Source organism: Lithobates pipiens, unplaced genomic scaffold, assembly GCF_037356315.1.
Source record: "Lithobates pipiens isolate NorthernLeopardFrog02 unplaced genomic scaffold, aLitPip1_a1.2 Scaffold_13, whole genome shotgun sequence".
Classification (NCBI taxonomy): domain Eukaryota; kingdom Metazoa; phylum Chordata; class Amphibia; order Anura; family Ranidae; genus Lithobates; species Lithobates pipiens.
In genome coordinates this window covers 221,672,052-221,695,144 of record NW_027507718.1, presented here as the reverse complement: position 1 = coordinate 221,695,144, position 23,093 = coordinate 221,672,052, and positions in this window count along the sequence as shown.

Genomic DNA, 23,093 nt, shown 5'->3' with positions numbered 1-23,093 from the left:
CTTTCATTGGCCCTCTTATGACTCGTCCCCCCTCCCTCCCTTCCTGGCAAACTCTCAGGACTTTGGCTGTATAAGGTATTTACGTGCCAAAAAAAATGTTTTACTATCCAAAGTGAAAACAACAAGGGCAGAGGGTTTAATAGATGGAAAGATGAAAAAATGACTGAAGTTCCTCTTTAAAAAAAAAAATTCTTATTTATTTTATTTCATCTTTTTTTTAATGTAAACATCCTTTGAAACATTAATAGTCACGTGTCAAGTATTTTTTTGGAGGGATCTGGGGTCTCATAGACCCTAAACCCCTCCTTTGCACTTCAAAGCATTCAAACGCCAAGTTTGGCTGTATCTGGGGCCTTTAAGGCTCCAGTAAATCAATGTTGTGATGTCACTTCCTGGTTTCTACATCCAAGACCCGATCAAAGCTGATTCCAGCTTTATTCAGGTCTCCAGCCAGCCAGCGGAGGTAGTGGCTGATCGCTCGGTTGTTATCACTAGAAAGCCGACTGTTTGCTCTAAAAAACGGTACCAGGGTGCAGTACAACAACTTGAAGCAGAATGACTTACAGGTACGTGGTTTTGCGGCAAGTGGGTAAATGGGTTTAGAAATCATTGTCAATTAAGCATAACTTGAATACCAAAATCTATGCCGCCTTTTTGGCTATACTGTCTGGCAAAGTTGCACGAATCACAAAAATTCTTTGGGAAAAAAAGACAGTTCAAATCCACTATATGGATTTCAACATTTTATCGGTTTGCCTGGATTTCAGCTTTAAGAGAAACTGAGTGTTGTTTTTGGGACTTGCTAGATGTGTCAGTACCAAGATGGCCATTGTTTGATTCCCAGAAACAGTGCTAAACTGGCCATAGGTAGATCAACACTCAGCTGACTCAGCAGAGACTGGCTGAATTCCGATCCATGTGTGGCTGTTCCTGCTCAAGAGAAAGCAATATATCAACAAAGTTCTGTCAAACAGACTTGTTGGAAACATTTTCTCACTTGGCTGCTACAAACAATGTGTAGGAAGGGGTCACATAGCCATAGTTGCCAACACTGTAAAAAAAAAAATTGGGACACCTTTTTGGCAGTAGGCGGAGTTGTGTTATAATTTGAGGGCTGGACATGCGGTTATAGGTGTGGCATAGGAAAAGGTGAAAATGCGGCGTGCGCAGCGCGCCTGGTTTACGCAAAATAGTGGGCGCGGCTTACATGGGGCGTGGCTCAAAGGGGTGTGGTTAGTTTCTGAGATGAATGCGGGATGGAGAGGGAAAGGGAAAGGGGGGGGAGGGTGGAGGGATGGAGGGACAGCAGCTCCCCGATCCTACACCACAATAGCAATATGGGTTTTCCAGAGTTTGACAATCAGCAGATAAAGATACTCCAAATACCTGGTGTTAGCGCTTCAATCATCGGGGCCATGATTGTTATGGTGTCAGGATGATTGAAGCGCATTATTTCTATTATTACATTGTAATATGAAATGAAATCATTCAACTCACCATAATGCAGAATCAGTGGGAGCCATGAGCGCGTCACTAGCCACGTTGCCTGCCACCAGATGCCATCAGGTGCCCCCAACAGAGTCCCTCCTTACATCAGGTGCCCCATCAGAGGTACCTTCCTCACATCTGTGTCTATCAGCGGAGCCCCATCAGTCCGCCTAACATCTGGTGCCCCTCTGACATCCAGACTGGCCCCTCTGACATCCACACTCTGACTGGCCCCTCTGACACCCAGACTGCGCCCTCTGACATCCAGACTCTGACTGCGCCCTCTGACATCCAGACTCTGACTGCGCCCTCTGACATCCAGACTCTGACTGGCCCCTCTGACATCCAGAATCTGACTGGCCCCTCTGACATCCAGACTCTGACTGGCCCCTCTGACATTCAGACTCTGACTAGCCCCTCCGACATCCAGACTCTGACTGGCCCCTCTGACATACACAGACTGGCCCCCGACATCCAGACTGGCCCCCGACATACACAGACTGGCCCCGACATGCACAGACTGGCCCCCGACATCCAGACTGGCCCCTGACATACACAGACTGGCCCCCGACATACACAGACTGGCCCTCGACATCCAGACTGGCCCCCGTCATACACAGACTGGCCCCCTGACATTCAGACTGGCCCCCGACATCCACAGACTGGCCCCTGACATCCAGACTGGTCCCGACATACACAGACTGGCCCCCGACATCCAGACTGGCCCCCGACATCCACAGACTGGCCCCCGACATCTAGACTGGCCCCCGACATCCACAGACTGGCCCCCGACATTCAGACTGGCCCCGAGATGCGGCACGCTGCCGTTGCCGCGCGCAGACTTTGAACTGCGGCGCCGCAGCATCTCTATTGAAGACCAGCTTCTGGTATTCTTTAAAATAGCGGCCGGTGGAGACATTGTCTCGCGAAAAACGGGAAATTCGAATTTCCCGGGACAAACCGAATTTCCCCGGGACATTTCCCGGGACATAATTAATTCGGGACAAATGTCCTAATCCCGGGAATGTCCCGGGAAATTCGGGACTATTGGCAACTATGCATATAGCGCCTATGCAAATTCTCAGGATCCTGTCTAGAGCCTCTAGAGCAGGGATCTACAAACTTTGCGGAACGTTATGGAACTACACATCCCATGAGGTATTGTAAAACTCTAACATTCACAGACATGATGGGAATTGTAGTTTCTGAACAACTGGAGGGCCGTAGTTTGAAGACCCCTACTTTAGAGGCTCCCTTTTCCCTAGGGAGTAAGGATATATATAGGACTGCGAAGTAGGTGTAGGTGTAGTCAGGTGCCAGAGTAGGAAGAGGAGGGGTTGCCCCTGTGAAAAACGTGGGCTTTCCCCAACTGTTGATTGTCTTCAATACCAGTGGCGGCCCACCCACCAGCCTGCTCTAGGTTGGTGATCGGTACTTACACCATAGGTTGCAAGCAGGCAGCTCCTGTGTGTCCTCTTCTCCATCACGGCGGCTTCCACCGTGCATCTCTTCTCTCCTCCTCCTAGGTGATAGTTGTCCAATATGATTGGCTGAAAGGACAGGCAATCAGGTGACGAGTCTCACGACCCACTTCCTGATTGGCCAGGAGGAGGATTAGTGTGAGAATAGTGAATATTCAATTGCTATTGTTACACAACTGGGTGGGATCGGAGCGCAGTGCTCTGTGCCCTGAGCCTACTTTTGAAGCCTATTAGACCCTCCTCATTGGAATACATGGTCCATGGTCCTTTCATGTAGATCAGGGGGCCAGACGCATAGATGGGGGGGCAGCGCCCATGCTCCGCTAATGGACGGACCGCCACTACTGAATACCCATCTTAACCCTTGGGCTAAGCCAGGGAGACAGCAGGTGGGAAGCACCCTTACAGAGGGGCAGGAGGAGACATCACCAAATTATGAGTGGCAACATGTTGACTAGAAGTGTATGCTATTGAAGAAGGTATTTATACTGAAAATGTTAACACAGTATTAACCACTTAAGCCCCGGACCATTTTGCTGGCCAAAGACCAGAGCACTTTTTGCAATTCGCCACTGTGTTGCTTTAACTGACAATTGCGTGGTCGTGCAACATAGCTCCCAAACAAAATTTACGTCCTTTTTTTCCCACAAGTAGCGCTCTCTTTTGGTGGTAATTGATCACCTCTGTGGTTTTCATTTTTTGTGCTCTAAACCAAAAAAGAGCAACAATTATAAAAAAAACGCATTTTTTTTGCTATAATAAATATCCCCCAAAAATATATAAAAAAAACATTTTTTTTCCTCAGTTTAGGCCGATACATATTCTTCTACATATTTTTGGCAATTTTTATCGTGACTGCGACATTATGGCGGACACATTGGACATTTTTGACACATTTTTGGGACCATTGTCATTTATACAGCGATCAGTGATATACAAATGCACTGATTCCTGTGTAAATAACACTGGCAGTGAAGGGGTTAACCACTAGGGGGCAGTGTATGGGTTAAGTATGTCCTGGGGAGTAATTCTAACTGTGGGGGGGCGTGGCTACGTGTGGCACATCACTGATCTCTGCTCCCGATCACAGGGAGCAGAGATCAGTGACACTGTCACTAGGCAGAATAGAGAGATGCTTGTCTACATTAGCATCTCCCCGTTCTTCCTCCCCATAAGATGATCGTGGGTATCCCCTCGGACATCGAGTCCATGGGACCCACGACCCGACTGACGGAGTCTGCCGCGGGCGTGCGCCGCAAATTAGCACGATCGCGCCTGCAGGCCGCTTTTTAAATGGCAACGTACCGGTACTGTACGAGCCCTTCTGCCGACATATATTGGCGTGAGGTGGACGGCAAGCAGTTAAACCCATAAGTAAACATTTATTATATTGCAGCTTCTGGTGATCCAATCAGTAAACCATTTTTTATCAAGAGAACAATCTCTCTTGCGTATTGTATTAGTTACAAGGATAAGACAAACTATTTAACACTGGCAGGGGTGCTTACAATGATTATTATTATTTATTTATTTATTTATGGAAAAATCTTTATTCCAAAAGCAAAAAACAGTTTGCTGTAACTGCTTATAATGTGTGAGCTGGAGTTTGGCTTCAATTTGTTAGTGTATTTAAATCTTCTAGTACGTCTACATACCTCCCAACTTTTTCAGGTGGGAATGAGGGACAACGATTAGCAAAAGTATGTAGGCATAGGACACACCCTGTCACACCACCTCAGAGGATAATTATACAAAAAAAGATTAGTAAAACCCACAAGTGCTTTTTTTTTAACACTACTATTCCTTTATATTGGCTTTTGAAATATACAAATGCAGCAATTTATAAATTGGATGAAAGTTTTAACAATGGGAAATACATTTTTGAAAGCTAAATTGTGTATTTTATATACAACTATATAGATCAGACCAAAATGAAGGACAAATGAGGAGGAAAAAGGGACTTTGTACCAAATGAGGGACAGTCCCTCGAAATCAGGGACAGTTGGAAGCTATGCGTCTAACAGTCCCCTCACCCAGACCGACAATGCTGCTGTCCAAAGCTGCCCCTGTGCTCCTTCATCCAGAGTGGGGTCGCTCTAATACAGGAGGTGTGTTACTGGCCTGATCACCAGGTGAAAACAGCAAAAAAAGAAGAAAATTAATGCAGCCACCATATCAAATGATTGGTATCCTGCAATATATTACAGTTTTGGTTTTGGGTTTAATACCGATTTAAGTTTCCATTGCTGTTCAGTTAAGATAATAAGAAATAATATTTGGACTGGACTTACTTTATTTCTACAGTGGTAGCCTGTAGCTGAAATTGAGAGTAAGGCTCCTTTCACATGAATGGACCAATCTGGTCCACCTGTCAGTTTTTTTAGTAGGATCCAATCGGACCATCTATTGTCCTCTATGGAGCGGTGGATGTAAATGGACATGTGTCTGTTTACACCCGCCTGCATCCGGTTGGATCCGCTAAAAGCACATAGATGAGGATCTGTTCCCCATCAGTCTAGTATTTGGATCGGATGGCAGTTGGGTGTAAACTAACAGGTGGTCCGTTTACATCTGACCGGCCATAGAAGCGATCAGGCCGTGTCTGTGTCTGCTCTGCCTAAGTGGGTCAGACACGGACCAGCCATCTGCCTGCTCAGTGTGCATCAGCAGACAGATTCCCCATTGAGTAGGTAGACCCCCTGGCAGATTCCACTCCATGTATAATGGGGCCTAAAGTAGGCCTCTGGATCCTCCACAGGAGGGGCAGAAAAAGTTCATGCTTTACAGGGGCATGGGGAACAACTCCCTCTGGGTTAGGAGATTAAACATTAGTGGGGTACTTTTGAGTTGGGTATATTTATAATTTGAGCTTTCCGGGCTGCTCACACTGAATACTAGTGTATCAGTGATGGCAGGTTCCCTTTAACATTATATTATGCGACTGTAATGAAAATCCTTTTATATTTTGTTATTGTAAAATCTGTCTGGGCACTTCCCAGAATCCTGCCTTATCAGTCACCTAAATCTATAAAACTTTCCTCTTGTATGGGTTGCTCATGCACAGATAACAGTCTTAGCAAGCTGCTAGCTGATTGTATTTAGGGATGAGTGTGCCACCTAGTGGACCAATGGCAGAGTTTTGAGAGAAAGTTGTATTTTTTTTTTTTTCATGCTGAGCAGCAATACAAAGTATCACAGCTCCCAACTTAAGGTGAACAGATTTTCAAAATGAAATCCGGGGACATTTTTAAAAAATGTTTTATTGGCAAATGTAAACTATTTCATGAGCATATTTTCCTCAAATGATATATGCAGTGTATGTGGTACGTATTTATGGAATGATTGTATGATATATACATTTATTCTCACGTTTTGTCCATGAGATATGTAGCACTGACCCCCGAAGGAGCGGCTGATTTTGTTGGGCTTACCGTTACCTTCTTGACCTCGTGTACGTAGGGGTTTCCTGAGGTAGATGGCCCAAAGAATTGTAGAAACTGACACTGGATCCATTTTTTGGATTTTTATTTGTAAAAAAGTAGACAAAACACAATGAAGGTTAGAGGGTTTAGGTAGAAAGTTCAGCTACTCTTGGAACTGCTCAAAATAGAAAGTCTCTCACTATAGAAATCCAGAGAATAGCCACTCACAACTGGATTCTCACAGCTACCGGATAGACCTCATTTCACTAGGCCTAGGAGCTGATAGAGTGTTCAGATAAAGCAAAGCCTCTGCCACAGACTTGCAGGTAGAACGCTTGAACAAAGTCTCTACCACAGGCTTGTTGTAGAACATTTGTTGAATAAAGTCTCTGACACAGACTTGTTATAGAACACTTGTAGTAACTGAAGGATGTAGACAAATTTAGAGAGCCCTCATACGGTACCAGTATCTTGCAGCCGGTTCGGCGATATCATATGAGTGTAGATTCACTTGGTGTCTTTCAACTAAGCCTCTAGGCTCTTTCTGAGAAGCCAGCCTTCAGCGTGGCCTTTTCCCGAAGAGTCCTCCCCTGGTTGCTTCCTCAGTTGCTGGGACTCTCCACAGATGAGATGGCACCGGACCACCTTTTGAATCCTCCTTCCAGTTACTTTGCCTCCGGCTAGCCAGCCCCGGGGCTCGGGAATTGGATGGATCTGCACCTAAGGCTATGAGAGCCATGGGGGCTGGTCAGGAGGACCAGGACCAAACAGACAGAAAGATCTTCTGGACCAGAAACCCCAAAGCACGTGATGTCAGTACCTTAAAGAGGAAGTAAACCCTGATGGGTTTACTTCCTCTTTCATTCCCTGCAAAGGTAAAGCGTAATGGACTACTATGCATCGCATAGTAGTCCATTATGTGTCACTTACCTGACACAGGAGCGAGCAATGTCACCGCTGTCCCCTGTAGTCCGGCTCATCCATCTTCTCGGTGGGTCTCGCCGCTCCGCCGCTATCATTCGGCGAAGCCGCGATGATGTCACTCCCGCACATGCGCACGGGAGCCGCCACACGCGGCATATTCGCCGTTGACGGTGCCACGCTCAGTGCACCTGCGCGCTGCTGTCTATGGCGCATGCGCCGTAGACAGCGGTGCCTGTCTTTTGGCAAATATCTCCTAAACCGTGTAGGTTTAGGAGATATTTCTTGGACCTAAAGGTAAGCCTTAATCTAGGCTTACCTGTAGGTCAAAGTGTGTTGTAAGGGTTTACAACCACTTTAAGTACCCTCTCCCAGAGTGCACAGCAGGATGACACTCCCACTGGGCTGCTTCCGAGAAAAAGTGGCACTCAATGCGCCCAGCGGAACTGCGTTCTCACACTTGCCAGTGATGACCTCCTGTGGCCAGGCAGAACACAGTGCAATCCAGCTAGACTGGTACTGAAACCATAATTTGGTATAATTAACCCCAAAACCAAACTGTGGTTCTAGGAACTTTAAATAGAGAAAAACACATAGTGACTGCTCTTCAGGAGCCAGAGCTACAGATAAAAAAAAAGAAAGATACTTCTTACCACCGTCCAGAGCACTGTGTACATTACAGGCCTCCCCTCATACCACTGTCCAGAGCACTGTGTACATTATAGGCCTCCCCTCATACCACCGTCAAGAGCATTGTGTACATTACAGGCCTCCCCTCATAACACAATCCAGAGCACTGTGTACATTACAGGCCTCCCCTCATACCACTGTCAAGAGCACTGTATACATTACAGGCCTCCTCTCATACCACCGTCCAGAGCCCTATGTACATTACAGGCCTCCCCTCATACCACTATCCAGAGCACTGTGTACATTACAAGCCTCCCCTCATACCACAATCCAGAGCACTGTGTACATTAGAGGCCTCCCCTCATACCACCGTCCAGAGCACTATGTACATTACAGGCCTACCGTCATACCACCATCCAGAGCATCCAGGAGCCAGCGCTACAGATAAAAAAAAAAGAAAGATACTTCTTACCACAGTCCAGAGCACTGTGTACATTACAGGCCTCCCCTCATATCACCGTCCAGAGCACTGTGTACATTATAGGCCTCCCCTCATACCACCGTCAAGAGCATTGTGTACATTACAGGCCTCCTCTCATAACACAATCCAGAGCACTGTGTACATTACAGGCCTCCCCTCATACCACTGTCAAGAGCACTGTGTACATTACAGGCCTCCTCTCATACCACCGTCCAGAGCACTATGTACATTACAGGCCTCCCCTCATACCACTGTCAAGAGCATTGTGTATATTATAGGCCTCCCCTCATACCACTATCCAGAGCACTGTGTACATTACAGGCCTCCCCTCATACCACAATCCAGAGCACTGTGTACATTACAGGCCTCCCCTCATACCACTGTCCAGAGCACTATGTACATTACAGGCCTACAGTCATACCACCATCCAGAGCACTGTGTACATTACAGGCCTCCCCTCATACCACTGTCAAGAGCACTGTATACATTACAGGCCTCCTCTCATACCACCGTCCAGAGCCCTATGTACATTACAGGCCTCCCCTCATACCACTATCCAGAGCACTGTGTACATTACAAGCCTCCCCTCATACCACAATCCAGAGCACTGTGTACATTAGAGGCCTCCCCTCATACCACCGTCCAGAGCACTATGTACATTACAGGCCTACCGTCATACCACCATCCAGAGCATCCAGGAGCCAGCGCTACAGATAAAAAAAAAAGAAAGATACTTCTTACCACAGTCCAGAGCACTGTGTACATTACAGGCCTCCCCTCATACCACCGTCCAGAGCACTGTGTACATTATAGGCCTCCCCTCATACCACCGTCAAGAGCATTGTGTACATTACAGGCCTCCTCTCATAACACAATCCAGAGCACTGTGTACATTACAGGCCTCCCCTCATACCACTGTCAAGAGCACTGTGTACATTACAGGCCTCCTCTCATACCACCGTCCAGAGCACTATGTACATTACAGGCCTCCCCTCATACCACTGTCAAGAGCATTGTGTATATTATAGGCCTCCCCTCATACCACTATCCAGAGCACTGTGTACATTACAGGCCTCCCCTCATACCACAATCCAGAGCACTGTGTACATTACAGGCCTCCCCTCATACCACTGTCCAGAGCACTATGTACATTACAGGCCTACAGTCATACCACCATCCAGAGCACTGTGTACATTACAGGCCTCCCCTCATACCACCGTCCAGTACGCTGTGTACATTACGGGCCTCCTCTCATACCACAATCTAGAGCAGTATGTACATTAAAGGCCCCCCTCATACCACTGTCAAGAGCACTGTGTACATTACAGACCTCCTCTCATACCACCATCAGGGCACTGTGTACATTACAAGCCCCTCACACCACCATCCAGAGCACTGTGTATATTACAGGCCTCCTCTCATACCACCGTCCAGAGCACTGTGTACATTACAGACCTACTGTCATACCACCGTCCAGAGCATTGTGTACATTACAGGCCTCCTCTCATACCACCATCCAGAGCACTTTGTATATTACAGGCCTGCTCTCATACCACTGTCCAGAGCACTGTGTAGCCCCCCAGTCTGCACAATCCCCCCCCCAGTCTGCACAACCCCCCCACCCAGTCAGCACAATCCCCCCCAGTCTGGGGGGTGAACAAAAATGAGAAGGGAAAGAGGCAAAGCAAAGAGGTCTAGTGAGAGAGGAGAGCTGTTCATGGAGCGGATGGCTCACTCACCAATTATGTCTCCCCTCTCAGGCTGGCTTTCACAGGTAGGCTGAGCACAGTGCATGCATTGTATGCAGGAGGCTAAAGTGTTGGCAGACACCAATTTGTGGCGGAGTCTCTGATTGGACAGGCAGCGGAGTAAGGGAGGAGCCAGGAAGTGCTGATGAGATGGGCAACAGGCGATACACAGGGCCACCTTTAATATTGATTGGTCCATGGGCAAAATTTTTCTTGCCCCCCCATTGCAATTTCACTCTCCACCTGCTCTGAGACATACAATAAATAGCAGCTAGACTTAAAATCAGTTTACTGTATCAGATCAGGCAGCAATTGTGATTGGTTGCCAGCAGTTACAGCATATCATTACTGCTTAATGACTGGTTGCTAGAGGTTACAGCACACATACTGGCTCACTGATTAGTTGCTAGAGGCTACATAAAATGATTTCTGCTTGTTAATTGATTGCTAGAGATTATTTTACAATAATATTGCTCACTGATTGGTTGCTAGAGGTTACAGGACATCATCTCCTCACTGCAGGGGAGCATGATATACATATGAATGCCACCTTCTATTTAAATATCAATGCTGCCGGCCGCAGCTATTTACTTAGTAATGCTGCCCCTATTTACATATGAATGCCGGTTATTTACATGTAAACACAGGGTCTGCAGGCGAGTCATCGTACACAACAATAGCGCAGAGCTGGGCAGCATTAATAGCAGCACTTCACACTGAGATATCGGGACACAGTACAGGACTAAAACTTCAAGGGACAAGGGAATTTAAACTGGGATAGTTGGCAAGTATGAGGTAGCTGCTCTGGGCCCCACAACAATGACAGAGCCCAGGGCAGCTTCCCCTTTTGCCCTGCTTTAATGACGGCCCTGGCGATACAGCCTGACTCCCGGGCGGCTGGCCGGAGCTAAAATGCGGAAGCGCCTGAGACTGAGCAGCCAAAAATAGTGCCATGGCTGCTATGGCACCAATCCGGGGACAAAACCGGGGACATATTCGGTCTGGGGAGTGCGTCCCCAATCTGGGGACTTCCCCTGGAAAACGGGGACGTCTGGTCAGCATATCCCAACTGTCCCTCATTTCAGGGGATTGTCGCCCTTTTGGGACCAAATCCCTTCTGTCTCCGGTGCAGCTTCAGTTTTCCCTCTTTTTGTTCTGGTATGTACATCTCTATCAAAACTGTTCTATTTTAATACCAGAAATGTCATGCTGCACTAAACTTTTTATCCATCCTCTATAGCAGTGGTCATCAACCCTGTCCTCAGGGCCCACTAACAGGTCCGTATTTTTCGGACCATAAGACGCACCTGACCATAAGACGCACCTAGGTTTTAGAGGAGGAAAACAATAAAAAAAATATTCTGAACCAAATGCTGATTTGGAGCACAGGAGAGGATGCCCACATCCCCAATTAATATACTATTGCTTGTAACTTACACAACCAATCAAAGCTGATGCCTAAAAATAGGCATCTATCAAGTGTGCCAGATAGTTTCCAGGCAGCAAACAAATATCACCCTGTCACCAAATTCAGTCTATATACAATTCATATGAAATATCACCACCCTATAACAAATTCACCTAAAAGGGTGTGAGTACAGCAGTGCAGTCTAATAAAGAAAGACCTGAGAATGACGAGATTATGGTACCTGTCGCCATGTACACACATCGCATGGTCACTTCAGCAGATGACAAACTCAAGATGCCGGCCTCTAGTGTCCCCCGCTCAATCGGTGTCTGAGGTCACTGATCGAGCAGGGGCAAAAAATCATCACTGCGCATGCACCAGTGACATGAACCCTAGCCAGCCTACAGGACCCAGAAGGCATAGCGGGGAAAGGAGAGGGGAGGTGCCCAATATTGTCACACGGCGGCTGGTCAGTATTCGCTCCATAATGGTCCAAAAAATACGGTAACTAAAATACATCACAGGTGATATCATTTGCTACTCAGTGATTGCAGTATTCTAGTCTGCATCTCCCCAAGATAATACATAAAACCTGGCCTGTTAGTGGGCCCTGAAGACAGGGTTGATGACCACTGCTCTATATTACTGAATTTGTTGTTTTGAAAAGCCAATATAAAGGAAAAATAGACGTATATAAAAAATAAAAAATAAACTTGTGTAGTTTGGTTAGTTAGTTTAGTTAATCGTTTTCTACATATTAGAAGTTCATGGTGTGTATAACAGGGGCTGTGGCAGGGACATGTCCTTGCTTACATGGGATCGCATACCCCTCAAACCAAATAGAAACAAATCCCCTGAAATAGAAAAGGCAAATAAATAAGACAAGGACAAACAAACCGCTAGAAAATTTTAGGACACAGCCTCACTATTGGGATTAAAAGCATATAAGTAAGGTGACTTTCACACTGGAGTGGTGCAGGCATTAGCGATAAAGCGCCACTAGTAGGTAGTTCTCGCTGTTATAGCTGCGCTTTTCAGCCGCTATCGGGGCACTTTTAACCCCCGCTAGCAACCGAAGAAAGGGTTAATAGCGCCTGTGTTGCGCCGCTGACTAAACACTTTGCAGAAGATTCGGCAATTCAATGGGCAGGGCGTTTTGGGAGCGGTGTATACACCGCTCCCGCACCGCCCCAACGATGCTGCTAGCAGGACTTTTTTTCCCATCCTGCAAGCACACCGCCCCAGTGTAAAAGCAGGCTTTCACACTGGGGTGGCTTAAGAGGCGCTTTTCAGGTGCCTTACAGGTGCTATTTTTAGCGCTAAAACACATGAAAAGCGCCCCAATGTGAAAGGGGTCTAAAAAAGGGAAAAGGGAGGGCAGAATAGCTGGTCTTGATTGAAGATCTATCTGCTGCATATTGTCTTCGGATGAAAATATTTAAAGGTAGGTGAGAATCCCAATTAGTGGACAAGTTTTCCCTCAAACAGTCCATAGCCAATCAAGAGAGGGCCTGAAACTATCTGACCTGCCGAGTGATAGTTGGTAGCAGATGTTCTATTGGATACATCAAAGGATAGAGGCAGGAAAATTCTGAGTACAAAAATCCCTAGCAACAACTAAACAGGCTTTTTTAAAAAAAAATTACTTTTAGCAACGGGTACCAGGGGCTTACAATCCCTTGGCACTTAATAATACCAGTGGCCCTGACATACTATGTGCTAAAAGCAAAAAGCAATGGTGGCTGGTGCTCAGTATTTTGGGGGGTGCAAACAAACCCCCCCCCCCCCCCCCCACCACACTCGCACCACTGCCACCAACAAGAGTTGCAACACTCCCACAACGCCTATTCTCTACTCTCTCGGCCTGCCGCCTACTATACATAGAAATCCCCATTAAACATGTTTCCCCCTATTAGTGTGATGTGTTTCGATCACAGTCGCTCCTACTTCCACCAATCCGATCCCCAGAAAAGTCCCAGCACACCCCACACAGCACACCACTGCCAAGCTTGCCCCCTGTTGTTCTTGCTCTGCTTGTAACCATCCTTGTCTCCATGGTCTGCTCTAAGACATCCAAACAATCGAGTCTCAGGAGCCACTTCCTGATTGGCTGGAAGTAGAAACAGGACGACAATAGCAAATATTGATTGTCACACAGCTGGGTGGGCTCAGGGTGCAGAGCTCTGCATCCTAAAACCTAAACCTGCCTTTTTTTAAGCCAATAAGAGCCACCGGTTCGAATCATGTGCTTCAAAAAAATGAATGCATCCATGGATTAGGGGGCAGCGTACCTGCGCCCCTTATGGACATGCCGCCCCTGGCTAAAAGGTATCCCTCTGTATCATTTCAAAAAGTTGGGAGATACATGGTTAACTAGAGAAAAATGAAAAAAAAAAAAAAAACTTGGCTTAAACGTTTACATTTGGCCACATGCTGTATTTGCCGGTGTCCTCACTGGGCCTTATTCTGGGAAAGCTGATGCTCCCAAATCTCATGGCATTCAAGCACTGTGCATGAATGCACTTTTGTAGAATTTGGGATCTGCAGTTTTCCATTAATCCTATTTACATCATCCTTGCCAAGATATGTGCACCAGTAGCTGAGGATTAAGGTGAGTTTTTTTTTTTCTTTGATTATTCTTCTGATTATTTATTTATTTATTTATTTATTTATTTATTTATATATATTTATTTATTTATTTATGTATGCATTTTTTATTGCTTTCAGTTGTCATTTCTTTTTAAGAGTTAGGGCGAAAAAAATGGATACAGGGTTACAATGTTGGCTAACACGTTGGAAGGTTTGTAGTATGCCATGATAAAAAAAAAGTGAAATTGCTTCTCAAACCTCATGCCTGAGCATAAAAATCAAATATATGGAATTGCTTAGTCTGTATATAGATACAGATAGCTTGACTGACAGTTACTCAGTCATGCAACACTGTAGCCAATTAAATGACATAATTTTTGAACATAGGTGCTTTTTTGTGGTATTTGATATATCTTTTTTTCTTTATTTCTTGCCATAAATACACCAGGGTAAAAAAGAGAAAAATAGCAGACAGAAAGACAGGAAAAGTAACCCACAAACTTAGACAATGATCGTACATCTGCCCATAACCGATCCTTGCAGAGCAAACATAGCCCCTCAGAAGATTGTCTGTGCAATGCACAAGGGCCCTTTCGCTGCCATACATACCCCCACTCAAACACCTCTCTCCAATCCCGGGAAGTTTTCCACTACCTAACGGATCTCAACCAGCGTCAGTCTGCCCCAGTCAGCTCTTTAGAGCAGCCTGCGGGAGTGCTAACACTGGGAGACTCTTATGACAATACATATTAAAATACATCTTAAGGTTGAGGGATCATCATCTGCATTCAGACTTTGTAAGGAATGCAACAAGAAATGTAAGGGTGCAATAAGGACGGCTAAGATAGAACAAGAAAGACACATAGCGAAGGAAAGCAAAAAAAATCCCAAGAAATTATTTAAGTATGTAATATTGAATAAAAGCCATTATGGACAGTGTCTAATGGCAGAGCATTGCATCCAGATTGAAGACCTGTCCCTAATGGCTAATTGGGACTTTACAAGATACATTAGTCTTCAATGTTTAAAAAGAGAGGGAAATGGGACATTGAATGAGGCACGTTACTGAATAGATACTTTGATTAAAATTGTTTATTAGGTACAAATCACATCATGAAAAGTGTCAATCTGGGATACAGGACACAATTTACTATGGTACAATTATTTAAATACATTTGTTTAAATATACAGTTATTCTACAGAATATAATACAACATCATTATCAATGCAAATGCATAGACACACTCATCCATTCATAAAATCAATAAACATAAGCAATTGCTCATGGTAAGCCAAACTGGTCTGGGCATCAGTTGGATATATACTCGACGCACGAACGTTATTCCTGTCCTCTGCATCCCCTGGACATAGGTTGGACATCACCTTTGGGCCGGATAGTACGTTTTAGCACCCCCCCCCCCCTTTTCTTGAGAGATGGTTCTCCGTTTAAAGGTTATCCCATATTTATAGATATTCTTGATTTAATTTCAGAGCATTTCTACTCCTGATGATTGGCAAGAGCCATGAAACGTGCATTGAGTATATATCCAACTGATGCCCAGACCAGTTTACCATGAGCAATTGCTTATGTTTATTGATTTTATGAATGGATGAGTGTGTCTATGCATGCATGTATTTAAATAATTGTACCATAGTAAATTGTGTCTTGTATCCCAGATTGACACTTTTCATTTTCAAAGTATCTATTCAGTAACATGCCTCATTCAAAGTCCCATTTCCCTCTCTGTTTAAAACGTTGAACACATATTAGGGATGGAGGCTTGCCGCTGCTACTAAAGGTTGTGTCAGGTCGCATTATATAGATGCGTTAGTCTGTCAAGAGGTAAGCATATTAACACACATAGTTTAGAAAGACATTCATTTTATTACAAAGAGACTTCATAGATTAAAAACAATATTTGTGGTACATCAAATTACCTAAATTAATAAAAGCAGAACAATTGATGCTAGGGTATATTATACAGCCTGGCTGTATAATATACCCTTCATTAGCCGTATCATTAGCAGTAATCAGCATGGATTCATGAAGAATCGTTCTTGCCAAACCAATCTATTAACCTTCTATGAGGAGGTGAGTTGCCATCTAGATAAAGGAAGGCCCGTAGATGTGATGTATCTGGATTTTGCAAAAGCATTTGACACATTTCCCCATAAACATTTACTGTACAAATTAAGGTCCGTTGGCATGAACCATAGGGTAAGTACATGGATTGAAAACTGGCTACAAGGGTGAATTCAGAGGGTGGTGATAAATGGGAAGTACTTGGAAGGGTCAGGGATGGGTAGTGGGGTCCCCCAGGGTTCTGTGCTGGGACCAATACTATTTAATTTTGTTCTCTCTGGAGAAGAGACGCTTGAGAGGGGATATGATTTCTATTCACAAGTACCATAGTTGTGACCCCACAATAAGGATAAAACTTTTTCGAAGGGAGTTTAACAAGACACGTGGTCACGCATTAAAATTAGAGGAAAAGAGGTTTAACCTTAAACTACGTAGAGGGTTCTTTACTGCAAGGGTGTGGAATTCCCTTCCACAGGCTGTGGAATCAGCGGGGAGCATCGATAGTTTCAAAAAACTATTAGATAAGCACCTGAACAACCACAACATACAGGGATATACAATGTAATGCTGATATATAATCACACACATAGGTTGGACTTGATGGTCTTTTTTCAACCTCACTTACTATGTAACTATGTAAAGCAATCAATTGTAGGATTGTATAGCAATCAATTGGGACAGCTATATACACTTTGCTACTACAGTCTCCTCCAGCACAACTTTTGCTTGCAGACTGTTACTTCAAGGTCCAAGGTCAACCCCCTCCAGACTGGGGAGCTCCGTCCAAGACCCCAACAGCTTAGTACTCCATCCTCATTTCTTCCACTCGACAACTCCTCCCCAGCTGGACTAACCCTGGGAATTTCAAAGAAGCCTGCCCCCTGCCAATCCTAGTTGGGGATTGGTCAGGGCTCCCTGAGACACTCCAAACAGCTCCACCTCTCTTTCCCTCCTCTTCTTCTAGAATCCTCTAGAAGCAAGAGGGAGGTAACCGTGGAGTGATGCTGTCTGTGAGTCACAGTTGCTTCTCTGAGCCACTCCCAGCCCACACAGATCAAAACAAAAAGGCCTAGCTTCCAGCAGTGGCATAGCTAAGGTATTGCAGCCATTACAAGTGCCATGGGCGCCATGAGGGGGGGTGGCAAAAAAGCTGCCTCCCAGCACAAAAAAACCCCACACGCATTAGCATTCTCTGGTTATTTCCTGTAGTCACATCCGCAGTCTCTGGTCATCCCCTGTAGTTGCACCCACAGTCTGGTCACCTGTAGTCGCATTCGCAGTCTCTGGTTATTTCCTGTAGTCACATCCGCAGTCTCTGGTCATCTCTTGTAGTCACATCCGCAGTCCCTGGTCATCTCCTGTAGTCACATCTGCAGTCTCTAGTTATCTCCTGAGGTCAGATCCACAGTATCTAGTAGTCTCCTGTAGTCACATACGCAGTCTCTGGTCATCTCCTGTAGTCACATCCGCAGTCTGGTCATCTCTTGTAGTCGCATTTGCAGTGTGGTCATCTCCTGTAGTCACATCTGTATTCTCTGGTCATCTCCTGTAGTCGCATCCACAGTCTCTGGTCATCTCTTGTAGTCACATCCGCAGTCTCAGGTCATTTCCTGTAGTCGCATCCACAGTCTCTGGTCATCTCCTGTAGTCGCATCCACAGTCTCTGGTCATCTCCTGTAGTCACATCCGCAGTCTCTGGTAATTTCCTGTAGTCGCATCCACAGTCTCTGGTCATATCTTGTAGTCGCATTTGCAGTGTGGTCATCTCCTGTAGTCACATCTGTAGTCTCTGGTCATCTCCTGTAGTCGCATCCACAGTCTATGGTCATCTCTTGTAGTCACATCCGCAGTCTCTGGTCATCTCCTGTAGACACATCCGCAGTCTCTGGTCATCTCCTGTAGTCGCATCCACAGTCTATGGTCATCTCTTGTAGTCACATCCGCAGTCTCTGGTCATCTCCTGTAGACACATCCGCAGTCTCTGGTCATCTCCTGTAGACACATCCGCAGTCTCTGGTCATCTCCTGTAGACACATCTGCAGTCTCTGGTCATCTCCTGTAGACACATCCGCAGTCTCAGGTCATCTCCTGGGCGAACGTGATGCCTATATTTAAAAAGGGATCAAAGTCTTTACCAAGTAACTATAGACCTGTTTAAGATATATATAAGACTATAGAAGTTTAACTTCTATAGTTGGGAAGATACTGGAGTGTTTAATAAAAGACCACATGGACGAGTTCTTGCTGGGAAAAAAATATTTTAAGCAACAGACAGCATGAAAGACAGAAGTTGTCAGACAAACCTGAATTCTTTTTATGAGGAGGTAAGTAAGACCTTGGACAGAGGGGTGGAGGTGGACGTGGTATACATGGATTTTGCAAAAGCGTTCAATATAGTTTCGCACACACGGCTAATGTATAAGGTAAAGTCTACAGGTTTGGAAATATCAGTTTGTAGATGGATAGAAAACTGGCTAAAAGACAGAATTCAGAGAGTAGTGGTTAATGATTCTTACTCTGAATGGTCTAAGGTTATCAGTGGTGTACCCCAAGGTTCAGTGCTGGACCCCTACTTTTTAATATCTTTATAAATGATATTGAGTCTGGGATCAAAAGTAACATTTCCGTCTTTGTAGATGACACCAAGCTATGCAGTGGAATAATGTCCTTCCAGGATGTCTCCAATTTACAAGCCGACCTCAATGCTCTGTCCAATTGAGCGACTATGTGGCAGATGAGGTTTAATGTTGAGAAATGTAAAGTTATGCACTTGGGGGCTAAGAATATGCATGCATCATACATGCTAGGGGGAGTACAACTGGGGGAATCCATAGTGGAGAAGGATCTGGGGGTTTTGGTAGATCATAAGCTCAATAATAACTTACAATACCAAGCTGCAGTTTCCAAAGCGAGCAAAGTCTTTTCTTGTATTAAGAGAGGTATGTACTCCAGAAAGAGAGATATCATTTTGCCCCTGTACAAATCATTAGTAAGACCTCATCTGGAATATGCAGTTCAGTTTTGGGCACCAGTTCTTAAAAAGGATATCAGGGAAATGGATAGAGTGCAGAGAAGGGCAACCAAATTGATAAGAGGCATGGAGGAGCTCAGCTATGAGGAAAGATTCGAGGAACTGAATTTATTCCCTCTTGATAAGAGGAGAATAAGGGGGGATATGATCAACATGTACAAATATTTAAGGGGTCCATATAGGGAACTTGGTGTTGAGTTATTCTCTTTACAGTCAATGCAGAGGATAAGGGGCACTCTTCACGTCTAGAGGAAAAGAGATTTCATCTCCAATTACGGAAAGGTTTCTTCACAGTAAGAGCTGTGAAAATGTGGAATAGACTCCTTGCGGAGGTGGTTCTGGCCAGCCCAATAGATTGCTTTAAGTAAGGCATTGATACTTTCCTAAATGTACATAATATAACTAACATTTATAGGTAAAGTTGATCCAGGGAAAATCCGATTGCCTTTTGGGGGATCAGGAACGATTTTTTTTCCCTTGCTGTACCAAATTGGAGCATGCTCTGCTGGTTTTTTTTTTGCCTTCCTCTGGATCAACTGAGGGTATAGAATTGGGTATATGGGATTGTACGATATATTATTATTATTTTTTTTATGGTGGAACTGGATAGACTTGTGTCTTTTTTCAACCTGACTATGTAACTATGAAAGATTAAAGCGACTTGTAGTTTTGTTAGCTGTTTTCTTTTTTTGTTTTGACAGGGGCGCAGTTTCAGTGCTTGCCATAGGCGCCATTTTTACTAGATACGCCTCTGGCTTCCAGCTAGGCCTGCCTTAATTTACCTGCACTACAAAAATTCGAACCTTTAGCACCTACCTAGGTAGAGGGTGCTACATTAGCATATGATCATTTTATATGTAATATTCACAATGACATATTAGGATATGGTAATAAATATGCACACTTTAGTGTATTCAAAGACAACATATTTGTCATTCTCCTATATATATATATATATATATATATATATATATATATATATACCGTATATACTCGAGTATAGGCCGACCCGAATATAAGCCGAGGCCCCCAATTTACCCCCAAAAAAACTGGCAAACTTATTGACTCGTGTATAAGCCGAGGGTGAGACATGCCTGTCCATCCCTGTGTGTGTGTCCGTCCATCCCTGTGTGTCCGTCCATCCCTGTGTGTCCGTCCATCCCTGTGTGTCCGTCCATCCATCCCTGTGTGTGTGTGTGTCCATCCATCCATCCATCCCTGTGTGTGTGTGTCTCCATCCATCCATCCATCCATCCCTGTGTGTGTGTGTCTCCATCCATCCATCCATCCATCCCTGTGTGTGTGTGTCTCCATCCATCCATCCATCCATCCCTGTGTGTGTGTGTATCCATCCATCCCTGTGTGTGTGTGTGTCTCCATCCATCCATCCATCCGTGTGTGTGTGTCTCCATCCGTGTGTGTGTGTGTGTGTGTGTGTGTGTGTGTGTGTCCAGCCTACCTGTGTCCCGAGCCTTTGTCCCGAGCCTCCGTCCCGTGTCGTGCCTTGCCTTCGTCCCGTCCCGTCCCGTCCCGTCCTGTCCCGTGCCGTGCCTTGCCTCCGTCCCGTGCCCTCTTCGTCGGCGGCCATTGTAAAATTCAAAAGCCGCGCCTCCTCCTTCGCCTGTGATAGGCGGAACACTGAATTTCCCAGCAGCCTGTGTTCCGCCTATCACGGACGTCGTATCATCCTCGTCCGTAGTACGAGGATGAGACGACGCCCGTGATAGGCGGAACACAGGCTGCTGGGAAATTCAGTGTTCCGCCTATCACAGGCGAAGGCGGAGCCGGAGGCGCGGCTTTTGAATCATAGAATGGCCGCTGTCTGTCTGCTCGACACGCTGATCGAGCGGGCAGACAGCGATGACTCGAGTATAAGCCGAGGGGGGCACTTTCAGCCTCAAAAAAGAGGCTGAAAATCTCGGCTTATACTCGAGTATATACGGTATATATATATATATATATATATATATATATATATATATATTTATATATATATATATATATATATATATATATATACATATACATTTTTTTTTTTTTGGTTTCATTTTAACAAATTGCCTCACAAAATTGTAGAAAGTATCTGTTTCTCCAGATTTGGTGACAGGGCATTAATAAATGGTACATCTGCTATCTATTCACATAGTACAAAATGTTAGTGCATTTGTCTGGATGAAATTTTTGTCAGCAGCGTCCTAAAATGAACCCTGGAATATACTGAGCAATAAATCTGGTTTCACTTATCAGTTAATCGGTACAACAAAGCTGTTTTGTGCAGCCAGACTTAATGCGTATATATATATATATATATATATATATATATATATATATATATATATATATATATAGGGCTGAAATGATTAATCGATATTATCGATAATAATCGATAATGAAAATCGTTATCAACGATTTTCATTATCAATTAGTTGGTCTGCACCATGCGATCCACGGAGTGGTCCGCGGCCTTAGGAAAGGCCGCGGCTTCGGCCTAGCTCCGGAGCTGGCGGCCATCTTGGTACACCCGGCGGCGGCGAGCTGCGCGCTGACGTCACCCCCAGCGCATTGTTCAGCCTGTGTCAGCCCAAGTGAAGGAATTCTGGAGGAGTCACGCTGGATGCCTTGCCTGCCCTCATTCAAAACTTATTTTATGCAGGTACCACTACATTTATTACCTAATCTAACCTAATAACTAACTACTATTTATTAGATAGTAGTTAGTTATTATCTAATCCTATCTAAGCCTTTCCACTTGTTCGGCACAGCCACATTGTTGATTTAAATAAAAGGTACAACACTATCTCTCCCCCCCAATAAAATGCAGCTTATTACAAGCATAAAAACATAGCATATCACTGACGATTTGCGCCAATAGGCATCCCGGGTCTCATCACGGCAGTCTGTTTGGAGGAACTTTGATCGGTGGTGAGCTTGGCGCAAATCATCAGTGATATGCTGACTATGTTTTTATGCTTGTAATAAGCCGCATTTTATTGGGGGGGGAGATAGTGTTATACCTTTTATTTAAATAAACAATGTGGCTGTTGGGGGCGGGGATAGTGTTATTTTTTTTGCTGATCCGAAAATTGATCCGATCCGTGACTCTGATGCGAGGAACGATCCGATCCGTGAGTTTTTTGATCCGTTGCACCTCTAGTCTGCACCTTCCCCCCTGCCGGTCCGTTAGAATACTGTGAATCCTCCCGTGTCCTACGCATACACCATGTCCATGACCACGCAGCTATGCCTGCTTGCATTCTCCACCCAGCTGATGTCCCGCCAGCAACGTGCCTGCGCTGCTTTAGGCTCCTCCTCCCCCCTCTACCCAGCAGCCTTCCGATAGACCCGCCGCAGAGCGCAGGAGCGTTAAGCCCTCGCCGGGCCGCTTTCCAGCGCTGCCGTGATTGGAGGTTGTGCTCTGCACATGCGTACATCCATCTCCCGGCTTCGGGGTGCCCTTCGCTCCATTTGGAGGAGTCGGCCGACTGAGACTCTGCCCCACACCACCCCGGCACACCGAGGAGGAGCCGCTGTCACCATGAAGGGGTGAGAAAACCCAAGACACCGGATGGGGGGAGGGGAGCACCGAGAGGAAGTGGGGCAGTGACACCATGTGAGAGGGGAGGAATGTGTATCTATACTGGGGGGGAAACGTGTGTGTGTGTGCGTGTGTGTGTGTGTGTGTGTGTGTGTATATATTTCTCCCCTTTTTCAGTTTTTTTTATCCGATTAATCGATTACCATCTGCTGCGCATGCTTCGCACCATCTCACCATCTGCTGCGCATGCTTCGCAGACTCATCCCTTTTATCCCA